The sequence below is a fragment of the Electrophorus electricus genome, chromosome 13, assembly GCF_041902795.1.
Source record: "Electrophorus electricus isolate QZ-2024a chromosome 13, ASM4190279v1, whole genome shotgun sequence".
Classification (NCBI taxonomy): Eukaryota; Metazoa; Chordata; class Actinopteri; order Gymnotiformes; family Gymnotidae; genus Electrophorus; species Electrophorus electricus.
The window spans coordinates 27006740-27032666 of record NC_137509.1 but is presented as its reverse complement, the minus strand read 5'-3'; the positions used below and the strand labels follow the sequence as shown (position 1 = coordinate 27032666).

At 35.4% G+C, this 25927-nt stretch overlaps 13 pseudogenes; all 13 read right to left on the bottom strand.

Annotated features, from left to right (window-relative positions):
• Positions 1–1553: 1553 nt before the first annotated feature.
• On the bottom strand, positions 1554–1674 carry LOC145645949 (5S ribosomal RNA; annotated as a pseudogene).
• A 793-nt stretch (positions 1675–2467) lies between these two features.
• Positions 2468–2588, bottom strand: LOC145646116 (5S ribosomal RNA; annotated as a pseudogene).
• Positions 2589–3632: 1044 nt separating this feature from the next.
• On the bottom strand, positions 3633–3753 carry LOC145645261 (5S ribosomal RNA; annotated as a pseudogene).
• A 795-nt stretch (positions 3754–4548) lies between these two features.
• LOC145645259 (5S ribosomal RNA) lies at positions 4549–4669 on the bottom strand (annotated as a pseudogene).
• A 1709-nt stretch (positions 4670–6378) lies between these two features.
• Positions 6379–6499, bottom strand: LOC145645353 (5S ribosomal RNA; annotated as a pseudogene).
• Positions 6500–7293: 794 nt separating this feature from the next.
• Positions 7294–7414, bottom strand: LOC145646169 (5S ribosomal RNA; annotated as a pseudogene).
• A 1490-nt stretch (positions 7415–8904) lies between these two features.
• On the bottom strand, positions 8905–9025 carry LOC145646115 (5S ribosomal RNA; annotated as a pseudogene).
• Positions 9026–9818: 793 nt separating this feature from the next.
• On the bottom strand, positions 9819–9939 carry LOC145646114 (5S ribosomal RNA; annotated as a pseudogene).
• Positions 9940–12560: 2621 nt separating this feature from the next.
• On the bottom strand, positions 12561–12681 carry LOC145646232 (5S ribosomal RNA; annotated as a pseudogene).
• A 793-nt stretch (positions 12682–13474) lies between these two features.
• On the bottom strand, positions 13475–13595 carry LOC145646113 (5S ribosomal RNA; annotated as a pseudogene).
• Positions 13596–14388: 793 nt separating this feature from the next.
• Positions 14389–14509, bottom strand: LOC145646112 (5S ribosomal RNA; annotated as a pseudogene).
• Positions 14510–18742: 4233 nt separating this feature from the next.
• LOC145646111 (5S ribosomal RNA) lies at positions 18743–18863 on the bottom strand (annotated as a pseudogene).
• Positions 18864–22393: 3530 nt separating this feature from the next.
• Positions 22394–22514, bottom strand: LOC145646215 (5S ribosomal RNA; annotated as a pseudogene).
• Between the last annotated feature and the right edge of the window lie 3413 nt (positions 22515–25927).

The window sequence follows — 25927 nt, the reverse complement described above, 5'->3', positions numbered from 1 at the left end:
AGGCACTAACAGACAGTTTTTTTATTAATCACTGCACTTCACATTCAAGCATGTCAGTTGGAGAGTAAATTAAAGTGATGCAATAAAAACTTACAGCATCTGCTATTCCCAGGTGCTAACAGATAGTTTGATTTAATTATTCACTGCACTTCAAATTTGAGCTTGATAGCTTGAACATAAATTTAAGGGATGCAATAAAATCTTACAGCACCTGCTATTCCCTGGTACTAATAGATTTCTATTTAATCTGTACACTTCACTTACAAGCATGTCAGTTGCATATTAAATTAAAGTGATGCAAGAAAAACTTACAGCATCTGCTATTCCCAGGTGCTAACAGATAGGTTTTTTTAATTAATCACTGCACTTCACATCCTAGCATGTCATCTTGAAAGTAAATTAAAGTGATGCAAGAGAAGCTTACAGCATCTCATAGTCCAAGGTGCTAAAAGATAGTTTTTTGATGAATCACTGCACTTCACATTCAGGCATGTGAGTTGGAGAGTAAATGAAAGTGATGCAAAAAAAACTTACTGCACCTGCTATTCCCAGGTGCTAACAGATAGTTTTTTTTATTAATCACTGCACTTCACATTTGAGAATGTCAGCTTGAAAGTAAATTAAAGTGATGCAAGAAAAGCTTACAGCACATGGTATTCCTAGGTAGGGTCCCACCTCAGTACTATCCAGGCACAAACTTGCTTAGCTTCCAAGTTCAGATGAGATTGGAGGCGTGCTGAAGCTGGTATGGACATAAACCTTACACACTTACTCAAATTGCATAATCATAGAAAATATGATCAAAGACCAATCTGACATTTTTTTTTATTAATCCCTGCACTTGACATTCTAGAATGTTATCTTGAAAGTAAATTAAAATGATGCAATAAAAGCTTACAACATCTGGTATTCGGAGGCACTAACAGACAGTTTTTTTATTAATCACTGCACTTCACATTCAAGCATGTCAGTTGGAGAGTAAATTAAAGTGATGCAATAAAAACTTACAGCATCTGCTATTCCCAGGTGCTAACAGATAGTTTGAGTTAATTATTCACTGCACTTCAAATTTGAGCTTGATAGCTTGAACATAAATTTAAGGGATGCAATAAAATCTTACAGCACCTGCTATTCCCTGGTACTAATAGATTTCTATTTAATCTGTACACTTCACTTACAAGCATGTCAGTTGCATATTAAATTAAAGTGATGCAAGAAAAACTTACAGCATCTGCTATTCCCAGGTGCTAACAGATAGGTTTTTTTAATTAATCACTGCACTTCACATCCTAGCATGTCATCTTGAAAGTAAATTAAAGTGATGCAAGAGAAGCTTACAGCATCTCATAGTCCAAGGTGCTAAAAGATAGTTTTTTGATGAATCACTGCACTTCACATTCAGGCATGTGAGTTGGAGAGTAAATGAAAGTGATGCAAAAAAAACTTACAGCACCTTCTATTCCCAGGTGCTAACAGATAGTTTTTTTTTATTAATCACTGCACTTCACATTTGAGAATGTCAGCTTGAAAGTAAATTAAAGTGATGCAAGAAAAGCTTACAGCACATGGTATTCCTAGGTAGGGTCCCACCTCAGTACTATCCAGACACAAACTTGCTTAGCTTCCAAGTTCAGATGAGATTGGAGGCGTGCTGAAGCTGGTATGGCCGTAAACCTTAAACACTTACTCAAATTGCCTAATCATAGAAAATATGATCAAAGACCAATCTGACATTTTTTTTTATTAATCCCTGCACTTGACATTCTAGAATGTTATCTTGAAAGTAAATTAAAATGATGCAATAAAAGCTTACAACATCTGGTATTCGGAGGCACTAACAGACAGTTTTTTTATTAATCACTGCACTTCACATTCAAGCATGTCAGTTGGAGAGTAAATTAAAGTGATGCAATAAAAACTTACAGCATCTGCTATTCCCAGGTGCTAACAGATAGTTTGATTTAATTATTCACTGCACTTCAAATTTGAGCTTGATAGCTTGAACATAAATTTAAGGGATGCAATAAAATCTTACAGCACCTGCTATTCCCTGGTACTAATAGATTTCTATTTAATCTGTACACTTCACTTACAAGCATGTCAGTTGCATATTAAATTAAAGTGATGCAAGAAAAACTTACAGCATCTGCTATTCCCAGGTGCTAACAGATAGGTTTTTTTAATTAATCACTGCACTTCACATCCTAGCATGTCATCTTGAAAGTAAATTAAAGTGATGCAAGAGAAGCTTACAGCATCTCATAGTCCAAGGTGCTAAAAGATAGTTTTTTGATGAATCACTGCACTTCACATTCAGGCATGTGAGTTGGAGAGTAAATGAAAGTGATGCAAAAAAAACTTACAGCACCTGCTATTCCCAGGTGCTAACAGATAGTTTTTTTTATTAATCACTGCACTTCACATTTGAGAATGTCAGCTTGAAAGTAAATTAAAGTGATGCAAGAAAAGCTTACAGCACATGGTATTCCTAGGTAGGGTCCCACCTCAGTACTATCCAGGCACAAACTTGCTTAGCTTCCAAGTTCAGATGAGATTGGAGGCGTGCTGAAGCTGGTATGGACGTAAACCTTAAACACTTACTCAAATTGCATAATCATAGAAAATATGATCAAAGACCAATCTGACATTTTTTTTATTAATCCCTGCACTTGACATTCTAGAATGTTATCTTGAAAGTAAATTAAAATGATGCAATAAAAGCTTACAACATCTGGTATTCGGAGGCACTAACAGACAGTTTTTTTATTAATCACTGCACTTCACATTCAAGCATGTCAGTTGGAGAGTAAATTAAAGTGATGCAATAAAAACTTACAGCATCTGCTATTCCCAGGTGCTAACAGATAGTTTGATTTAATTATTCACTGCACTTCAAATTTGAGCTTGATAGCTTGAACATAAATTTAAGGGATGCAATAAAATCTTACAGCACCTGCTATTCCCTGGTACTAATAGATTTCTATTTAATCTGTACACTTCACTTACAAGCATGTCAGTTGCATATTAAATTAAAGTGATGCAAGAAAAACTTACAGCATCTGCTATTCCCAGGTGCTAACAGATAGGTTTTTTTAATTAATCACTGCACTTCACATCCTAGCATGTCATCTTGAAAGTAAATTAAAGTGATGCAAGAAAAGCTTACAGCACATGGTATTCCTAGGTAGGGTCCCACCTCAGTACTATCCAGGCACAAACTTGCTTAGCTTCCAAGTTCAGATGAGATTGGAGGCGTGCTGAAGCTGGTATGGACATAAACCTTAAACACTTACTCAAATTGCATAATCATAGAAAATATGATCAAAGACCAATCTGACATTTTTTTTTATTAATCCCTGCACTTCACATCCTAGCATGTCATCTTGAAAGTAAATTAATGTGATGCAGGAGAAGCTTACAGCAGCTCGTAGGCCAAGGTGCTAAAAGATAGTTTTTTGATGAATCACTGCACTTCACATTCAGGCATGTGAGTTGGAGAGTAAATGAAAGTGATGCAAAAAAAACTTACAGCATCTGCTATTCCCAGGTGCTAACAGATAGGTTTTTTATTAATCACTGCACTTCACATTTGAGCATGTCAGCTTGAAAGTAAATTAAAGTGATGCAAGAAAAGCTTACAGCACATGGTATTCCTAGGTAGGGTCCCACCTCAGTACTATCCAGGCACAAACTTGCTTAGCTTCCAAGTTCAGATGAGATTGGAGGCGTGCTGAAGCTGGTATGGCCGTAAACCTTAAACACTTACTCAAATTGCCTAATCATAGAAAATATGATCAAAGACCAATCTGACATTTTTTTTTATTAATCCCTGCACTTGACATTCTAGAATGTTATCTTGAAAGTAAATTAAAATGATGCAATAAAAGCTTACAACATCTGGTATTCGGAGGCACTAACAGACAGTTTTTTTATTAATCACTGCACTTCACATTCAAGCATGTCAGTTGGAGAGTAAATTAAAGTGATGCAATAAAAACTTACAGCATCTGCTATTCCCAGGTGCTAACAGATAGTTTGATTTAATTATTCACTGCACTTCAAATTTGAGCTTGATAGCTTGAACATAAATTTAAGGGATGCAATAAAATCTTACAGCACCTGCTATTCCCTGGTACTAATAGATTTCTATTTAATCTGTACACTTCACTTACAAGCATGTCAGTTGCATATTAAATTAAAGTGATGCAAGAAAAACTTACAGCATCTGCTATTCCCAGGTGCTAACAGATAGGTTTTTTTAATTAATCACTGCACTTCACATCCTAGCATGTCATCTTGAAAGTAAATTAAAGTGATGCAAGAGAAGCTTACAGCATCTCATAGTCCAAGGTGCTAAAAGATAGTTTTTTGATGAATCACTGCACTTCACATTCAGGCATGTGAGTTGGAGAGTAAATGAAAGTGATGCAAAAAAAACTTACAGCACCTGCTATTCCCAGGTGCTAACAGATAGTTTTTTTTTTATTAATCACTGCACTTCACATTTGAGAATGTCAGCTTGAAAGTAAATTAAAGTGATGCAAGAAAAGCTTACAGCACATGGTATTCCTAGGTAGGGTCCCACCTCAGTACTATCCAGGCACAAACTTGCTTAGCTTCCAAGTTCAGATGAGATTGGAGGCGTGCTGAAGCTGGTATGGCCGTAAACCTTAAACACTTACTCAAATTGCCTAATCATAGAAAATATGATCAAAGACCAATCTGACATTTTTTTTTATTAATCCCTGCACTTGACATTCTAGAATGTTATCTTGAAAGTAAATTAAAATGATGCAATAAAAGCTTACAACATCTGGTATTCGGAGGCACTAACAGACAGTTTTTTTATTAATCACTGCACTTCACATTCAAGCATGTCAGTTGGAGAGTAAATTAAAGTGATGCAATAAAAACTTACAGCATCTGCTATTCCCAGGTGCTAACAGATAGTTTGATTTAATTATTCACTGCACTTCAAATTTGAGCTTGATAGCTTGAACATAAATTTAAGGGATGCAATAAAATCTTACAGCACCTGCTATTCCCTGGTACTAATAGATTTCTATTTAATCTGTACACTTCACTTACAAGCATGTCAGTTGCATATTAAATTAAAGTGATGCAAGAAAAACTTACAGCATCTGCTATTCCCAGGTGCTAACAGATAGTTTTTTTTAATTAATCACTGCACTTCACATCCTAGCATGTCATCTTGAAAGTAAATTAATGTGATGCAGGAGAAGCTTACAGCAGCTCGTAGTCCAAGGTGCTAAAAGATAGTTTTTTGATGAATCACTGCACTTCACATTCAGGCATGTGAGTTGGAGAGTAAATGAAAGTGATGCAAAAAAAACTTACAGCACCTGCTATTCCCAGGTGCTAACAGATAGTTTTTTTTTTATTAATCACTGCACTTCACATTTGAGAATGTCAGCTTGAAAGTAAATTAAAGTGATGCAAGAAAAGCTTACAGCACATGGTATTCCTAGGTAGGGTCCCACCTCAGTACTATCCAGGCACAAACTTGCTTAGCTTCCAAGTTCAGATGAGATTGGAGGCGTGCTGAAGCTGGTATGGACATAAACCTTAAACACTTACTCAAATTGCATAATCATAGAAAATATGATCAAAGACCAATCTGACATTTTTTTTTATTAATCCCTGCACTTGACATTCTAGAATGTTATCTTGAAAGTAAATTAAAATGATTCAATAAAAGCTTACAACATCTGGTATTCGGAGGCACTAACAGACAGTTTTTTTATTAATCACTGCACTTCACATTCAAGCATGTCAGTTGGAGAGTAAATTAAAGTGATGCAATAAAAACTTACAGCATCTGCTATTCCCAGGTGCTAACAGATAGTTTGATTTAATTATTCACTGCACTTCAAATTTGAGCTTGATAGCTTGAACATAAATTTAAGGGATGCAATAAAATCTTACAGCACCTGCTATTCCCTGGTACTAATAGATTTCTATTTAATCTGTACACTTCACTTACAAGCATGTCAGTTGCATATTAAATTAAAGTGATGCAAGAAAAACTTACAGCATCTGCTATTCCCAGGTGCTAACAGATAGTTTTTTTTTAATTAATCACTGCACTTCACATCCTAGCATGTCATCTTGAAAGTAAATTAATGTGATGCAGGAGAAGCTTACAGCAGCTCGTAGGCCAAGGTGCTAAAAGATAGTTTTTTGATGAATCACTGCACTTCACATTCAGGCATGTGAGTTGGAGAGTAAATGAAAGTGATGCAAAAAAAACTTACAGCATCTGCTATTCCCAGGTGCTAACAGATAGGTTTTTTATTAATCACTGCACTTCACATTTGAGCATGTCAGCTTGAAAGTAAATTAAAGTGATGCAAGAAAAGCTTACAGCACATGGTATTCCTAGGTAGGGTCCCACCTCAGTACTATCCAGGCACAAACTTGCTTAGCTTCCAAGTTCAGATGAGATTGGAGGCGTGCTGAAGCTGGTATGGCTGTAAACCTTAAACACTTACTCAAATTGCCTAATCATAGAAAATATGATCAAAGACCAATCTGACATTTTTTTTTATTAATCCCTGCACTTGACATTCTAGAATGTTATCTTGAAAGTAAATTAAAATGATGCAATAAAAGCTTACAACATCTGGTATTCGGAGGCACTAACAGACAGTTTTTTTATTAATCACTGCACTTCACATTCAAGCATGTCAGTTGGAGAGTAAATTAAAGTGATGCAATAAAAACTTAAAGCATCTGCTATTCCCAGGTGCTAACAGATAGTTTGATTTAATTATTCACTGCACTTCAAATTTGAGCTTGATAGCTTGAACATAAATTTAAGGGATGCAATAAAATCTTACAGCACCTGCTATTCCCTGGTACTAATAGATTTCTATTTAATCTGTACACTTCACTTACAAGCATGTCAGTTGCATATTAAATTAAAGTGATGCAAGAAAAACTTACAGCATCTGCTATTCCCAGGTGCTAACAGATAGTTTTTTTTAATTAATCACTGCACTTCACATCCTAGCATGTCATCTTGAAAGTAAATTAATGTGATGCAGGAGAAGCTTACAGCAGCTCGTAGTCCAAGGTGCTAAAAGATAGTTTTTTGATGAATCACTGCACTTCACATTCAGGCATGTGAGTTGGAGAGTAAATGAAAGTGATGCAAAAAAAACTTACAGCACCTGCTATTCCCAGGTGCTAACAGATAGTTTTTTTTTATTAATCACTGCACTTCACATTTGAGAATGTCAGCTTGAAAGTAAATTAAAGTGATGCAAGAAAAGCTTACAGCACATGGTATTCCTAGGTAGGGTCCCACCTCAGTACTATCCAGACACAAACTTGCTTAGCTTCCAAGTTCAGATGAGATTGGAGGCGTGCTGAAGCTGGTATGGCCATAAACCTTAAACACTTACTCAAATTGCCTAATCATAGAAAATATGATCAAAGACCAATCTGACATTTTTTTTTATTAATCCCTGCACTTGACATTCTAGAATGTTATCTTGAAAGTAAATTAAAATGATGCAATAAAAGCTTACAACATCTGGTATTCGGAGGCACTAACAGACAGTTTTTTTATTAATCACTGCACTTCACATTCAAGCATGTCAGTTGGAGAGTAAATTAAAGTGATGCAATAAAAACTTACAGCATCTGCTATTCCCAGGTGCTAACAGATAGTTTGATTTAATTATTCACTGCACTTCAAATTTGAGCTTGATAGCTTGAACATAAATTTAAGGGATGCAATAAAATCTTACAGCACCTGCTATTCCCTGGTACTAATAGATTTCTATTTAATCTGTACACTTCACTTACAAGCATGTCAGTTGCATATTAAATTAAAGTGATGCAAGAAAAACTTACAGCATCTGCTATTCCCAGGTGCTAACAGATAGGTTTTTTTAATTAATCACTGCACTTCACATCCTAGCATGTCATCTTGAAAGTAAATTAAAGTGATGCAAGAGAAGCTTACAGCATCTCATAGTCCAAGGTGCTAAAAGATAGTTTTTTGATGAATCACTGCACTTCACATTCAGGCATGTGAGTTGGAGAGTAAATGAAAGTGATGCAAAAAAAACTTACAGCACCTGCTATTCCCAGGTGCTTACAGATAGTTTTTTTTTATTAATCACTGCACTTCACATTTGAGAATGTCAGCTTGAAAGTAAATTAAAGTGATGCAAGAAAAGCTTATAGCACATGGTATTCCTAGGTAGGGTCCCACCTCAGTACTATCCAGACACAAACTTGCTTAGCTTCCAAGTTCAGATGAGATTGGAGGCGTGCTGAAGCTGGTATGGCCGTAAACCTTAAACACTTACTCAAATTGCCTAATCATAGAAAATATGATCAAAGACCAATCTGACATTTTTTTTTATTAATCCCTGCACTTGACATTCTAGAATGTTATCTTGAAAGTAAATTAAAATGATGCAATAAAAGCTTACAACATCTGGTATTCGGAGGCACTAACAGACAGTTTTTTTATTAATCACTGCACTTCACATTCAAGCATGTCAGTTGGAGAGTAAATTAAAGTGATGCAATAAAAACTTACAGCATCTGCTATTCCCAGGTGCTAACAGATAGGTTTTTTTAATTAATCACTGCACTTCACATCCTAGCATGTCATCTTGAAAGTAAATTAAAGTGATGCAAGAGAAGCTTACAGCATCTCATAGTCCAAGGTGCTAAAAGATAGTTTTTTGATGAATCACTGCACTTCACATTCAGGCATGTGAGTTGGAGAGTAAATGAAAGTGATGCAAAAAAAACTTACAGCACCTGCTATTCCCAGGTGCTAACAGATAGTTTTTTTTATTAATCACTGCACTTCACATTTGAGAATGTCAGCTTGAAAGTAAATTAAAGTGATGCAAGAAAAGCTTACAGCACATGGTATTCCTAGGTAGGGTCCCACCTCAGTACTATCCAGGCACAAACTTGCTTAGCTTCCAAGTTCAGATGAGATTGGAGGCGTGCTGAAGCTGGTATGGACGTAAACCTTACACACTTACTCAAATTGCATAATCATAGAAAATATGATCAAAGACCAATCTGACATTTTTTTTTATTAATCCCTGCACTTGACATTCTAGAATGTTATCTTGAAAGTAAATTAAAATGATGCAATAAAAGCTTACAACATCTGGTATTCGGAGGCACTAACAGACAGTTTTTTTATTAATCACTGCACTTCACATTCAAGCATGTCAGTTGGAGAGTAAATTAAAGTGATGCAATAAAAACTTACAGCATCTGCTATTCCCAGGTGCTAACAGATAGTTTGATTTAATTATTCACTGCACTTCAAATTTGAGCTTGATAGCTTGAACATAAATTTAAGGGATGCAATAAAATCTTACAGCACCTGCTATTCCCTGGTACTAATAGATTTCTATTTAATCTGTACACTTCACTTACAAGCATGTCAGTTGCATATTAAATTAAAGTGATGCAAGAAAAACTTACAGCATCTGCTATTCCCAGGTGCTAACAGATAGTTTTTTTTAATTAATCACTGCACTTCACATCCTAGCATGTCATCTTGAAAGTAAATTAAAGTGATGCAAGAGAAGCTTACAGCATCTCATAGTCCAAGGTGCTAAAAGATAGTTTTTTGATGAATCACTGCACTTCACATTCAGGCATGTGAGTTGGAGAGTAAATGAAAGTGATGCAAAAAAAACTTACAGCACCTGCTATTCCCAGGTGCTAACAGATAGTTTTTTTTATTAATCACTGCACTTCACATTTGAGAATGTCAGCTTGAAAGTAAATTAAAGTGATGCAAGAAAAGCTTACAGCACATGGTATTCCTAGGTAGGGTCCCACCTCAGTACTATCCAGGCACAAACTTGCTTAGCTTCCAAGTTCAGATGAGATTGGAGGCGTGCTGAAGCTGGTATGGACGTAAACCTTACACACTTACTCAAATTGCATAATCATAGAAAATATGATCAAAGACCAATCTGACATTTTTTTTTATTAATCCCTGCACTTGACATTCTAGAATGTTATCTTGAAAGTAAATTAAAATGATGCAATAAAAGCTTACAACATCTGGTATTCGGAGGCACTAACAGACAGTTTTTTTATTAATCACTGCACTTCACATTCAAGCATGTCAGTTGGAGAGTAAATTAAAGTGATGCAATAAAAACTTACAGCATCTGCTATTCCCAGGTGCTAACAGATAGTTTGATTTAATTATTCACTGCACTTCAAATTTGAGCTTGATAGCTTGAACATAAATTTAAGGGATGCAATAAAATCTTACAGCACCTGCTATTCCCTGGTACTAATAGATTTCTATTTAATCTGTACACTTCACTTACAAGCATGTCAGTTGCATATTAAATTAAAGTGATGCAAGAAAAACTTACAGCATCTGCTATTCCCAGGTGCTAACAGATAGGTTTTTTTAATTAATCACTGCACTTCACATCCTAGCATGTCATCTTGAAAGTAAATTAAAGTGATACAAGAGAAGCTTACAGCATCTCATAGTCCAAGGTGCTAAAAGATAGTTTTTTGATGAATCACTGCACTTCACATTCAGGCATGTGAGTTGGAGAGTAAATGAAAGTGATGCAAAAAAAACTTACAGCACCTGCTATTCCCAGGTGCTAACAGATAGTTTTTTTTTATTAATCACTGCACTTCACATTTGAGAATGTCAGCTTGAAAGTAAATTAAAGTGATGCAAGAAAAGCTTACAGCACATGGTATTCCTAGGTAGGGTCCCACCTCAATACTATCCAGGCACAAACTTGCTTAGCTTCCAAGTTCAGATGAGATTGGAGGCGTGCTGAAGCTGGTATGGACGTAAACCTTAAACACTTACTCAAATTGCATAATCATAGAAAATATGATCAAAGACCAATCTGACATTTTTTTTATTAATCCCTGCACTTGACATTCTAGAATGTTATCTTGAAAGTAAATTAAAATGATGCAATAAAAGCTTACAACATCTGGTATTCGGAGGCACTAACAGACAGTTTTTTTATTAATCACTGCACTTCACATTCAAGCATGTCAGTTGGAGAGTAAATTAAAGTGATGCAATAAAAACTTACAGCATCTGCTATTCCCAGGTGCTAACAGATAGTTTGATTTAATTATTCACTGCACTTCAAATTTGAGCTTGATAGCTTGAACATAAATTTAAGGGATGCAATAAAATCTTACAGCACCTGCTATTCCCTGGTACTAATAGATTTCTATTTAATCTGTACACTTCACTTACAAGCATGTCAGTTGCATATTAAATTAAAGTGATGCAAGAAAAACTTACAGCATCTGCTATTCCCAGGTGCTAACAGATAGGTTTTTTTAATTAATCACTGCACTTCACATCCTAGCATGTCATCTTGAAAGTAAATTAAAGTGATGCAAGAGAAGCTTACAGCATCTCATAGTCCAAGGTGCTAAAAGATAGTTTTTTGATGAATCACTGCACTTCACATTCAGGCATGTGAGTTGGAGAGTAAATGAAAGTGATGCAAAAAAAACTTACAGCACCTGCTATTCCCAGGTGCTAACAGATAGTTTTTTTTATTAATCACTGCACTTCACATTTGAGAATGTCAGCTTGAAAGTAAATTAAAGTGATGCAAGAAAAGCTTACAGCACATGGTATTCCTAGGTAGGGTCCCACCTCAGTACTATCCAGGCACAAACTTGCTTAGCTTCCAAGTTCAGATGAGATTGGAGGCGTGCTGAAGCTGGTATGGACGCAAACCTTACACACTTACTCAAATTGCATAATCATAGAAAATATGATCAAAGACCAATCTGACATTTTTTTTTATTAATCCCTGCACTTGACATTCTAGAATGTTATCTTGAAAGTAAATTAAAATGATTCAATAAAAGCTTACAACATCTGGTATTCGGAGGCACTAACAGACAGTTTTTTTATTAATCACTGCACTTCACATTCAAGCATGTCAGTTGGAGAGTAAATTAAAGTGATGCAATAAAAACTTACAGCATCTGCTATTCCCAGGTGCTAACAGATAGTTTGATTTAATTATTCACTGCACTTCAAATTTGAGCTTGATAGCTTGAACATAAATTTAAGTGATGCAATAAAATCTTACAGCACCTGCTATTCCCTGGTACTAATAGATTTCTATTTAATCTGTACACTTCACTTACAAGCATGTCAGTTGCATATTAAATTAAAGTGATGCAAGAAAAACTTACAGCATCTGCTATTCCCAGGTGCTAACAGATAGTTTTTTTTAATTAATCACTGCACTTCACATCCTAGCATGTCATCTTGAAAGTAAATTAAAGTGATGCAAGAGAAGCTTACAGCATCTCATAGTCCAAGGTGCTAAAAGTTAGTTTTTTGATGAATCACTGCACTTCACATTCAGGCATGTGAGTTGGAGAGTAAATGAAAGTGATGCAAAAAAAACTTACAGCACATGCTATTCCCAGGTGCTAACAGATAGTTTTTTTTATTAATCACTGCACTTCACATTTGAGAATGTCAGCTTGAAAGTAAATTAAAGTGATGCAAGAATAGCTTACAGCACATGGTATTCCTAGGTAGGGTCCCACCTCAGTACTATCCAGGCACAAACTTGCTTAGCTTCCAAGTTCAGATGAGATTGGAGGCGCGCTGAAGCTGGTATGGACATAAACCTTAAACACTTACTCAAATTGCATAATCATAGAAAATATGATCAAAGACCAATCTGACATTTTTTTTTATTAATCCCTGCACTTGACATTCTAGAATGTTATCTTGAAAGTAAATTAAAATGATGCAATAAAAGCTTACAACATCTGGTATTCGGAGGCACTAACAGACAGTTTTTTTATTAATCACTGCACTTCACATTCAAGCATGTCAGTTGGAGAGTAAATTAAAGTGATGCAATAAAAACTTACAGCATCTGCTATTCCCAGGTGCTAACAGATAGTTTGATTTAATTATTCACTGCACTTCAAATTTGAGCTTGATAGCTTGAACATAAATTTAAGGGATGCAATAAAATCTTACAGCACCTGCTATTCCCTGGTACTAATAGATTTCTATTTAATCTGTACACTTCACTTACAAGCATGTCAGTTGCATATTAAATTAAAGTGATGCAAGAAAAACTTACAGCATCTGCTATTCCCAGGTGCTAACAGATAGGTTTTTTTAATTAATCACTGCACTTCACATCCTAGCATGTCATCTTGAAAGTAAATTAAAGTGATGCAAGAGAAGCTTACAGCATCTCATAGTCCAAGGTGCTAAAAGATAGTTTTTTGATGAATCACTGCACTTCACATTCAGGCATGTGAGTTGGAGAGTAAATGAAAGTGATGCAAAAAAAACTTACAGCACCTGCTATTCCCAGGTGCTAACAGATAGTTTTTTTTATTAATCACTGCACTTCACATTTGAGAATGTCAGCTTGAAAGTAAATTAAAGTGATGCAAGAAAAGCTTACAGCACATGGTATTCCTAGGTAGGGTCCCACCTCAGTACTATCCAGGCACAAACTTGCTTAGCTTCCAAGTTCAGATGAGATTGGAGGCGTGCTGAAGCTGGTATGGACGTAAACCTTACACACTTACTCAAATTGCATAATCATAGAAAATATGATCAAAGACCAATCTGACATTTTTTTTTATTAATCCCTGCACTTGACATTCTAGAATGTTATCTTGAAAGTAAATTAAAATGATGCAATAAAAGCTTACAACATCTGGTATTCGGAGGCACTAACAGACAGTTTTTTTATTAATCACTGCACTTCACATTCAAGCATGTCAGTTGGAGAGTAAATTAAAGTGATGCAATAAAAACTTACAGCATCTGCTATTCCCAGGTGCTAACAGATAGTTTGATTTAATTATTCACTGCACTTCAAATTTGAGCTTGATAGCTTGAACATAAATTTAAGGGATGCAATAAAATCTTACAGCACCTGCTATTCCCTGGTACTAATAGATTTCTATTTAATCTGTACACTTCACTTACAAGCATGTCAGTTGCATATTAAATTAAAGTGATGCAAGAAAAACTTACAGCATCTGCTATTCCCAGGTGCTAACAGATAGGTTTTTTTAATTAATCACTGCACTTCACATCCTAGCATGTCATCTTGAAAGTAAATTAAAGTGATGCAAGAGAAGCTTACAGCATCTCATAGTCCAAGGTGCTAAAAGATAGTTTTTTGATGAATCACTGCACTTCACATTCAGGCATGTGAGTTGGAGAGTAAATGAAAGTGATGCAAAAAAAACTTACAGCACCTGCTATTCCCAGGTGCTAACAGATAGTTTTTTTTATTAATCACTGCACTTCACATTTGAGAATGTCAGCTTGAAAGTAAATTAAAGTGATGCAAGAAAAGCTTACAGCACATGGTATTCCTAGGTAGGGTCCCACCTCAGTACTATCCAGGCACAAACTTGCTTAGCTTCCAAGTTCAGATGAGATTGGAGGCGTGCTGAAGCTGGTATGGACGTAAACCTTACACACTTACTCAAATTGCATAATCATAGAAAATATGATCAAAGACCAATCTGACATTTTTTTTTATTAATCCCTGCACTTGACATTCTAGAATGTTATCTTGAAAGTAAATTAAAATGATGCAATAAAAGCTTACAACATCTGGTATTCGGAGGCACTAACAGACAGTTTTTTTATTAATCACTGCACTTCACATTCAAGCATGTCAGTTGGAGAGTAAATTAAAGTGATGCAATAAAAACTTACAGCATCTGCTATTCCCAGGTGCTAACAGATAGGTTTTTTTAATTAATCACTGCACTTCACATCCTAGCATGTCATCTTGAAAGTAAATTAAAGTGATGCAAGAGAAGCTTACAGCATCTCATAGTCCAAGGTGCTAAAAGATAGTTTTTTGATGAATCACTGCACTTCACATTCAGGCATGTGAGTTGGAGAGTAAATGAAAGTGATGCAAAAAAAACTTACAGCACCTGCTATTCCCAGGTGCTAACAGATAGTTTTTTTTATTAATCACTGCACTTCACATTTGAGAATGTCAGCTTGAAAGTAAATTAAAGTGATGCAAGAAAAGCTTACAGCACATGGTATTCCTAGGTAGGGTCCCACCTCAATACTATCCAAGCACAAACTTGCTTAGCTTCCAAGTTCAGATGAGATTGGAGGCGTGCTGAAGCTGGTATGGACGTAAACCTTAAACACTTACTCAAATTGCATAATCATAGAAAATATGATCAAAGACCAATCTGACATTTTTTTTATTAATCCCTGCACTTGACATTCTAGAATGTTATCTTGAAAGTAAATTAAAATGATGCAATAAAAGCTTACAACATCTGGTATTCGGAGGCACTAACAGACAGTTTTTTTATTAATCACTGCACTTCACATTCAAGCATGTCAGTTGGAGAGTAAATTAAAGTGATGCAATAAAAACTTACAGCATCTGCTATTCCCAGGTGCTAACAGATAGTTTGATTTAATTATTCACTGCACTTCAAATTTGAGCTTGATAGCTTGAACATAAATTTAAGGGATGCAATAAAATCTTACAGCACCTGCTATTCCCTGGTACTAATAGATTTCTATTTAATCTGTACACTTCACTTACAAGCATGTCAGTTGCATATTAAATTAAAGTGATGCAAGAAAAACTTACAGCATCTGCTATTCCCAGGTGCTAACAGATAGTTTTTTTTAATTAATCACTGCACTTCACATCCTAGCATGTCATCTTGAAAGTAAATTAAAGTGATGCAAGAGAAGCTTACAGCATCTCATAGTCCAAGGTGCTAAAAGATAGTTTTTTGATGAATCACTGCACTTCACATTCAGGCATGTGAGTTGGAGAGTAAATGAAAGTGATGCAAAAAAAACTTACAGCACCTGCTATTCCCAGGTGCTAACAGATAGTTTTTTTTATTAATCACTGCACTTCACATTTGAGAATGTCAGCTTGAAAGTAAATTAAAGTGATGCAAGAAAAGCTTACAGCACATGGTATTCCTAGGTAGGGTCCCACCTCAGTACTATCCAGGCACAAACTTGCTTAGCTTCCAAGTTCAGATGAGATTGGAGGCGTGCTGAAGCTGGTATGGACATAAACCTTAAACACTTACTCAAATTGCATAATCATAGAAAATATGATCAAAGACCAATCTGACATTTTTTTTTTATTAATCCCTGCACTTGACATTCTAGAATGTTATCTTGAAAGTAAATTAAAATGATGCAATAAAAGCTTACAACATCTGGTATTCGGAGGCACTAACAGACAGTTTTTTTATTAATCACTGCACTTCACATTCAAGCATGTCAGTTGGAGAGTAAATTAAAGTGATGCAATAAAAACTTAAAGCATGTGCTATTCCCAGGTGCTAACAGATAGTTTGATTTAATTATTCACTGCACTTCAAATTTGAGCTTGATAGCTTGAACATAAATTTAAGGGATGCAATAAAATCTTACAGCACCTGCTATTCCCTGGTACTAATAGATTTCTATTTAATCTGTACACTTCACTTACAAGCATGTCAGTTGCATATTAAATTAAAGTGATGCAAGAAAAACTTACAGCATCTGCTATTCCCAGCTGCTAACAGATAGGTTTTTTTAATTAATCTCTGCACATCACATCCTAGCATGTCATCTTGAAAGTAAATTAAAGTGATGCAAGAGAAGCTTACAGCATCTCATAGTCCAAGGTGCTAAAAGATAGTTTTTTGATGAATCACTGCACTTCACATTCAGGCATGTGAGTTGGAGAGTAAATGAAAGTGATGCAAAAAAAACTTACAGCACCTGCTATTCCCAGGTGCTAACAGATAGTTTTTTTTATTAATCACTGCACTTCACATTTGAGAATGTCAGCTTGAAAGTAAATTAAAGTGATGCAAGAAAAGCTTACAGCACATGGTATTCCTAGGTAGGGTCCCACCTCAGTACTATCCAGGCACAAACTTGCTTAGCTTCCAAGTTCAGATGAGATTGGAGGCGTGCTGAAGCTGGTATGGACATAAACCTTAAACACTTACTCAAATTGCATAATCATAGAAAATATGATCAAAGACCAATCTGACATTTTTTTTTTATTAATCCCTGCACTTGACATTCTAGAATGTTATCTTGAAAGTAAATTAAAATGATGCAATAAAAGCTTACAACATCTGGTATTCGGAGGCACTAACAGACAGTTTTTTTATTAATCACTGCACTTCACATTCAAGCATGTCAGTTGGAGAGTAAATTAAAGTGATGCAATAAAAACTTACAGCATCTGCTATTCCCAGGTGCTAACAGATAGTTTGATTTAATTATTCACTGCACTTCAAATTTGAGCTTGATAGCTTGAACATAAATTTAAGGGATGCAATAAAATCTTACAGCACCTGCTATTCCCTGGTACTAATAGATTTCTATTTAATCTGTACACTTCACTTACAAGCATGTCAGTTGCATATTAAATTAAAGTGATGCAAGAAAAACTTACAGCATCTGCTATTCCCAGGTGCTAACAGATAGTTTTTTTTAATTAATCACTGCACTTCACATCCTAGCATGTCATCTTGAAAGTAAATTAAAGTGATGCAAGAGAAGCTTACAGCATCTCATAGTCCAAGGTGCTAAAAGATAGTTTTTTGATGAATCACTGCACTTCACATTCAGGCATGTGAGTTGGAGAGTAAATGAAAGTGATGCAAAAAAAACTTACAGCACCTGCTATTCCCAGGTGCTAACAGATAGTTTTTTTTATTAATCACTGCACTTCACATTTGAGAATGTCAGCTTGAAAGTAAATTAAAGTGATGCAAGAAAAGCTTACAGCACATGGTATTCCTAGGTAGGGTCCCACCTCAGTACTATCCAGGCACAAACTTGCTTAGCTTCCAAGTTCAGATGAGATTGGAGGCGTGCTGAAGCTGGTATGGACATAAACCTTAAACACTTACTCAAATTGCATAATCATAGAAAATATGATCAAAGACCAATCTGACATTTTTTTTTTATTAATCCCTGCACTTGACATTCTAGAATGTTATCTTGAAAGTAAATTAAAATGATGCAATAAAAGCTTACAACATCTGGTATTCGGAGGCACTAACAGACAGTTTTTTTATTAATCACTGCACTTCACATTCAAGCATGTCAGTTGGAGAGTAAATTAAAGTGATGCAATAAAAACTTAAAGCATGTGCTATTCCCAGGTGCTAACAGATAGTTTGATTTAATTATTCACTGCACTTCAAATTTGAGCTTGATAGCTTGAACATAAATTTAAGGGATGCAATAAAATCTTACAGCACCTGCTATTCCCTGGTACTAATAGATTTCTATTTAATCTGTACACTTCACTTACAAGCATGTCAGTTGCATATTAAATTAAAGTGATGCAAGAAAAACTTACAGCATCTGCTATTCCCAGCTGCTAACAGATAGGTTTTTTTAATTAATCTCTGCACTTCACATCCTAGCATGTCATCTTGAAAGTAAATTAAAGTGATGCAAGAGAAGCTTACAGCATCTCATAGTCCAAGGTGCTAAAAGATAGTTTTTTGATGAATCACTGCACTTCACATTCAGGCATGTGAGTTGGAGAGTAAATGAAAGTGATGCAAAAAAAACTTACAGCACCTGCTATTCCCAGGTGCTAACAGATAGTTTTTTTTATTAATCACTGCACTTCACATTTGAGAATGTCAGCTTGAAAGTAAATTAAAGTGATGCAAGAAAAGCTTACAGCACATGGTATTCCTAGGTAGGGTCCCACCTCAGTACTATCCAGGCACAAACTTGCTTAGCTTCCAAGTTCAGATGAGATTGGAGGCGTGCTGAAGCTGGTATGGACGTAAACCTTACACACTTACTCAAATTGCATAATCATAGAAAATATGATCAAAGACCAATCTGACATTTTTTTTTATTAATCCCTGCACTTGACATTCTAGAATGTTATCTTGAAAGTAAATTAAAATGATGCAATAAAAGCTTACAACATCTGGTATTCGGAGGCACTAACAGACAGTTTTTTTATTAATCACTGCACTTCACATTCAAGCATGTCAGTTGGAGAGTAAATTAAAGTGATGCAATAAAAACTTACAGCATCTGCTATTCCCAGGTGCTAACAGATAGTTTGATTTAATTATTCACTGCACTTCAAATTTGAGCTTGATAGCTTGAACATAAATTTAAGGGATGCAATAAAATCTTACAGCACCTGCTATTCCCTGGTACTAAAAGATATCTATTTAATCTGTACACTTCACATGCAAGCATGTCAGTTGCAGACTAAATTAAAGTGATGCAACAAAAAAATCTGCTATTCCCAGGTGCTAACAGATAGTTTTTTTTAATTAATCACTGCACTTCACATCCTAGCATGTCATCTTGAAAGTAAATTAAAGTGATGCAAGAGAAGCTTACAGCATCTCATAGTCCAAGGTGCTAAAAGATAGTTTTTTGATGAATCACTGCACTTCACATTCAGGCATGTGAGTTGGAGAGTAAATGAAAGTGATGCAAAAAAAACTTACAGCACCTGCTATTCCCAGGTGCTAACAGATAGTTTTTTTTATTAATCACTGCACTTCACATTTGAGAATGTCAGCTTGAAAGTAAATTAAAGTGATGCAAGAAAAGCTTACAGCACATGGTATTCCTAGGTAGGGTCCCACCTCAGTACTATCCAGGCACAAACTTGCTTAGCTTCCAAGTTCAGATGAGATTGGAGGCGTGCTGAAGCTGGTATGGACATAAACCTTAAACACTTACTCAAATTGCATAATCATAGAAAATATGATCAAAGACCAATCTGACATTTTTTTTTTATTAATCCCTGCACTTGACATTCTAGAATGTTATCTTGAAAGTAAATTAAAATGATGCAATAAAAGCTTACAACATCTGGTATTCGGAGGCACTAACAGACAGTTTTTTTATTAATCACTGCACTTCACATTCAAGCATGTCAGTTGGAGAGTAAATTAAAGTGATGCAATAAAAACTTACAGCATCTGCTATTCCCAGGTGCTAACAGATAGTTTGATTTAATTATTCACTGCACTTCAAATTTGAGCTTGATAGCTTGAACATAAATTTAAGGGATGCAATAAAATCTTACAGCACCTGCTATTCCCTGGTACTAATAGATTTCTATTTAATCTGTACACTTCACTTACAAGCATGTCAGTTGCATATTAAATTAAAGTGATGCAAGAAAAACTTACAGCATCTGCTATTCCCAGGTGCTAACAGATAGGTTTTTTTAATTAATCTCTGCACTTCACATCCTAGCATGTCATCTTGAAAGTAAATTAAAGTGATGCAAGAGAAGCTTACAGCATCTCATAGTCCAAGGTGCTAAAAGATAGTTTTTTGATGAATCACTGCACTTCACATTCAGGCATGTGAGTTGGAGAGTAAATGAAAGTGATGCAAAAAAAACTTACAGCACCTGCTATTCCCAGGTGCTAACAGATAGTTTTTTTTTATTAATCACTGCACTTCACATTTGAGAATGTCAGCTTGAAAGTAAATTAAAGTGACGCAAGAAAAGCTTACAGCACATGGTATTCCTAGGTAGGGTCCCACCTCAATACTATCCAAGCACAAACTTGCTTAGCTTCCAAGTTCAGATGAGATTGGAGGCGTGCTGAAGCTGGTATGGACGTAAACCTTAAACACTTACTCAAATTGCATAATCATAGAAAATATGATCAAAGACCAATCTGACATTTTTTTTATTAATCCCTGCACTTGACATTCTAGAATGTTATCTTGAAAGTAAATTAAAATGATGCAATAAAAGCTTACAACATCTGGTATTCGGAGGCACTAACAGACAGTTTTTTTATTAATCACTGCACTTCACATTCAAGCATGTCAGTTGGAGAGTAAATTAAAGTGATGCAATAAAAACTTACAGCATCTGCTATTCCCAGGTGCTAACAGATAGTTTGATTTAATTATTCACTGCACTTCAAATTTGAGCTTGATAGCTTGAACATAAATTTAAGGGATGCAATAAAATCTTACAGCACCTGCTATTCCCTGGTACTAATAGATTTCTATTTAATCTGTACACTTCACTTACAAGCATGTCAGTTGCATATTAAATTAAAGTGATGCAAGAAAAACTTACAGCATCTGCTATTCCCAGGTGCTAACAGATAGTTTTTTTTAATTAATCACTGCACTTCACATCCTAGCATGTCATCTTGAAAGTAAATTAAAGTGATGCAAGAGAAGCTTACAGCATCTCATAGTCCAAGGTGCTAAAAGATAGTTTTTTGATGAATCACTGCACTTCACATTCAGGCATGTGAGTTGGAGAGTAAATGAAAGTGATGCAAAAAAAACTTACAGCACCTGCTATTCCCAGGTGCTAACAGATAGTTTTTTTTATTAATCACTGCACTTCACATTTGAGAATGTCAGCTTGAAAGTAAATTAAAGTGATGCAAGAAAAGCTTACAGCACATGGTATTCCTAGGTAGGGTCCCACCTCAGTACTATCCAGGCACAAACTTGCTTAGCTTCCAAGTTCAGATGAGATTGGAGGCGTGCTGAAGCTGGTATGGACATAAACCTTAAACACTTACTCAAATTGCATAATCATAGAAAATATGATCAAAGACCAATCTGACATTTTTTTTTTATTAATCCCTGCACTTGACATTCTAGAATGTTATCTTGAAAGTAAATTAAAATGATGCAATAAAAGCTTACAACATCTGGTATTCGGAGGCACTAACAGACAGTTTTTTTATTAATCACTGCACTTCACATTCAAGCATGTCAGTTGGAGAGTAAATTAAAGTGATGCAATAAAAACTTAAAGCATGTGCTATTCCCAGGTGCTAACAGATAGTTTGATTTAATTATTCACTGCACTTCAAATTTGAGCTTGATAGCTTGAACATAAATTTAAGGGATGCAATAAAATCTTACAGCACCTGCTATTCCCTGGTACTAATAGATTTCTATTTAATCTGTACACTTCACTTACAAGCATGTCAGTTGCATATTAAATTAAAGTGATGCAAGAAAAACTTACAGCATCTGCTATTCCCAGCTGCTAACAGATAGGTTTTTTTAATTAATCTCTGCACTTCACATCCTAGCATGTCATCTTGAAAGTAAATTAAAGTGATGCAAGAGAAGCTTACAGCATCTCATAGTCCAAGGTGCTAAAAGATAGTTTTTTGATGAATCACTGCACTTCACATTCAGGCATGTGAGTTGGAGAGTAAATGAAAGTGATGCAAAAAAAACTTACAGCACCTGCTATTCCCAGGTGCTAACAGATAGTTTTTTTTATTAATCACTGCACTTCACATTTGAGAATGTCAGCTTGAAAGTAAATTAAAGTGATGCAAGAAAAGCTTACAGCACATGGTATTCCTAGGTAGGGTCCCACCTCAGTACTATTCAGGCACAAACTTGCTTAGCTTCCAAGTTCAGATGAGATTGGAGGCGTGCTGAAGCTGGTATGGACGTAAACCTTACACACTTACTCAAATTGCATAATCATAGAAAATATGATCAAAGACCAATCTGACATTTTTTTTTATTAATCCCTGCACTTGACATTCTAGAATGTTATCTTGAAAGTAAATTAAAATGATGCAATAAAAGCTTACAACATCTGGTATTCGGAGGCACTAACAGACAGTTTTTTTATTAATCACTGCACTTCACATTCAAGCATGTCAGTTGGAGAGTAAATTAAAGTGATGCAATAAAAACTTACAGCATCTGCTATTCCCAGGTGCTAACAGATAGTTTGATTTAATTATTCACTGCACTTCAAATTTGAGCTTGATAGCTTGAACATAAATTTAAGGGATGCAATAAAATCTTACAGCACCTGCTATTCCCTGGTACTAAAAGATATCTATTTAATCTGTACACTTCACATGCAAGCATGTCAGTTGCAGACTAAATTAAAGTGATGCAACAAAAAAATCTGCTATTCCCAGGTGCTAACAGATAGTTTTTTTTAATTAATCACTGCACTTCACATCCTAGCATGTCATCTTGAAAGTAAATTAAAGTGATGCAAGAGAAGCTTACAGCATCTCATAGTCCAAGGTGCTAAAAGATAGTTTTTTGATGAATCACTGCACTTCACATTCAGGCATGTGAGTTGGAGAGTAAATGAAAGTGATGCAAAAAAAACTTACAGCACCTGCTATTCCCAGGTGCTAACAGATAGTTTTTTTTATTAATCACTGCACTTCACATTTGAGAATGTCAGCTTGAAAGTAAATTAAAGTGATGCAAGAAAAGCTTACAGCACATGGTATTCCTAGGTAGGGTCCCACCTCAGTACTATCCAGGCACAAACTTGCTTAGCTTCCAAGTTCAGATGAGATTGGAGGCGTGCTGAAGCTGGTATGGACATAAACCTTAAACACTTACTCAAATTGCATAATCATAGAAAATATGATCAAAGACCAATCTGACATTTTTTTTTTATTAATCCCTGCACTTGACATTCTAGAATGTTATCTTGAAAGTAAATTAAAATGATGCAATAAAAGCTTACAACATCTGGTATTCGGAGGCACTAACAGACAGTTTTTTTATTAATCACTGCACTTCACATTCAAGCATGTCAGTTGGAGAGTAAATTAAAGTGATGCAATAAAAACTTACAGCATCTGCTATTCCCAGGTGCTAACAGATAGTTTGATTTAATTATTCACTGCACTTCAAATTTGAGCTTGATAGCTTGAACATAAATTTAAGGGATGCAATAAAATCTTACAGCACCTGCTATTCCCTGGTACTAATAGATTTCTATTTAATCTGTACACTTCACTTACAAGCATGTCAGTTGCATATTAAATTAAAGTGATGCAAGAAAAACTTACAGCATCTGCTATTCCCAGGTGCTAACAGATAGGTTTTTTTAATTAATCTCTGCACTTCACATCCTAGCATGTCATCTTGAAAGTAAATTAAAGTGATGCAAGAGAAGCTTACAGCATCTCATAGTCCAAGGTGCTAAAAGATAGTTTTTTGATGAATCACTGCACTTCACATTCAGGCATGTGAGTTGGAGAGTAAATGAAAGTGATGCAAAAAAAACTTACAGCACCTGCTATTCCCAGGTGCTAACAGATAGTTTTTTTTTATTAATCACTGCACTTCACATTTGAGAATGTCAGCTTGAAAGTAAATTAAAGTGATGCAAGAAAAGCTTACAGCACATGGTATTCCTAGGTAGGGTCCCACCTCAATACTATCCAAGCACAAACTTGCTTAGCTTCCAAGTTCAGATGAGATTGGAGGCGTGCTGAAGCTGGTATGGACGTAAACCTTAAACACTTACTCAAATTGCATAATCATAGAAAATATGATCAAAGACCAATCTGACATTTTTTTTATTAATCCCTGCACTTGACATTCTAGAATGTTATCTTGAAAGTAAATTAAAATGATGCAATAAAAGCTTACAACATCTGGTATTCGGAGGCACTAACAGACAGTTTTTTTATTAATCACTGCACTTCACATTCAAGCATGTCAGTTGGAGAGTAAATTAAAGTGATGCAATAAAAACTTACAGCATCTGCTATTCCCAGGTGCTAACAGATAGTTTGATTTAATTATTCACTGCACTTCAAATTTGAGCTTGATAGCTTGAACATAAATTTAAGGGATGCAATAAAATCTTACAGCACCTGCTATTCCCTGGTACTAATAGATTTCTATTTAATCTGTACACTTCACTTACAAGCATGTCAGTTGCATATTAAATTAAAGTGATGCAAGAAAAACTTACAGCATCTGCTATTCCCAGGTGCTAACAGATAGTTTTTTTTAATTAATCACTGCACTTCACATCCTAGCATGTCATCTTGAAAGTAAATTAAAGTGATGCAAGAGAAGCTTACAGCATCTCATAGTCCAAGGTGCTAAAAGATAGTTTTTTGATGAATCACTGCACTTCACATTCAGGCATGTGAGTTGGAGAGTAAATGAAAGTGATGCAAAAAAAACTTACAGCACCTGCTATTCCCAGGTGCTAACAGATAGTTTTTTTTATTAATCACTGCACTTCACATTTGAGAATGTCAGCTTGAAAGTAAATTAAAGTGATGCAAGAAAAGCTTACAGCACATGGTATTCCTAGGTAGGGTCCCACCTCAGTACTATCCAGGCACAAACTTGCTTAGCTTCCAAGTTCAGATGAGATTGGAGGCGTGCTGAAGCTGGTATGGACATAAACCTTAAACACTTACTCAAATTGCATAATCATAGAAAATATGATCAAAGACCAATCTGACATTTTTTTTTTATTAATCCCTGCACTTGACATTCTAGAATGTTATCTTGAAAGTAAATTAAAATGATGCAATAAAAGCTTACAACATCTGGTATTCGGAGGCACTAACAGACAGTTTTTTTATTAATCACTGCACTTCACATTCAAGCATGTCAGTTGGAGAGTAAATTAAAGTGATGCAATAAAAACTTAAAGCATGTGCTATTCCCAGGTGCTAACAGATAGTTTGATTTAATTATTCACTGCACTTCAAATTTGAGCTTGATAGCTTGAACATAAATTTAAGGGATGCAATAAAATCTTACAGCACCTGCTATTCCCTGGTACTAATAGATTTCTATTTAATCTGTACACTTCACTTACAAGCATGTCAGTTGCATATTAAATTAAAGTGATGCAAGAAAAACTTACAGCATCTGCTATTCCCAGCTGCTAACAGATAGGTTTTTTTAATTAATCTCTGCACTTCACATCCTAGCATGTCATCTTGAAAGTAAATTAAAGTGATGCAAGAGAAGCTTACAGCATCTCATAGTCCAAGGTGCTAAAAGATAGTTTTTTGATGAATCACTGCACTTCACATTCAGGCATGTGAGTTGGAGAGTAAATGAAAGTGATGC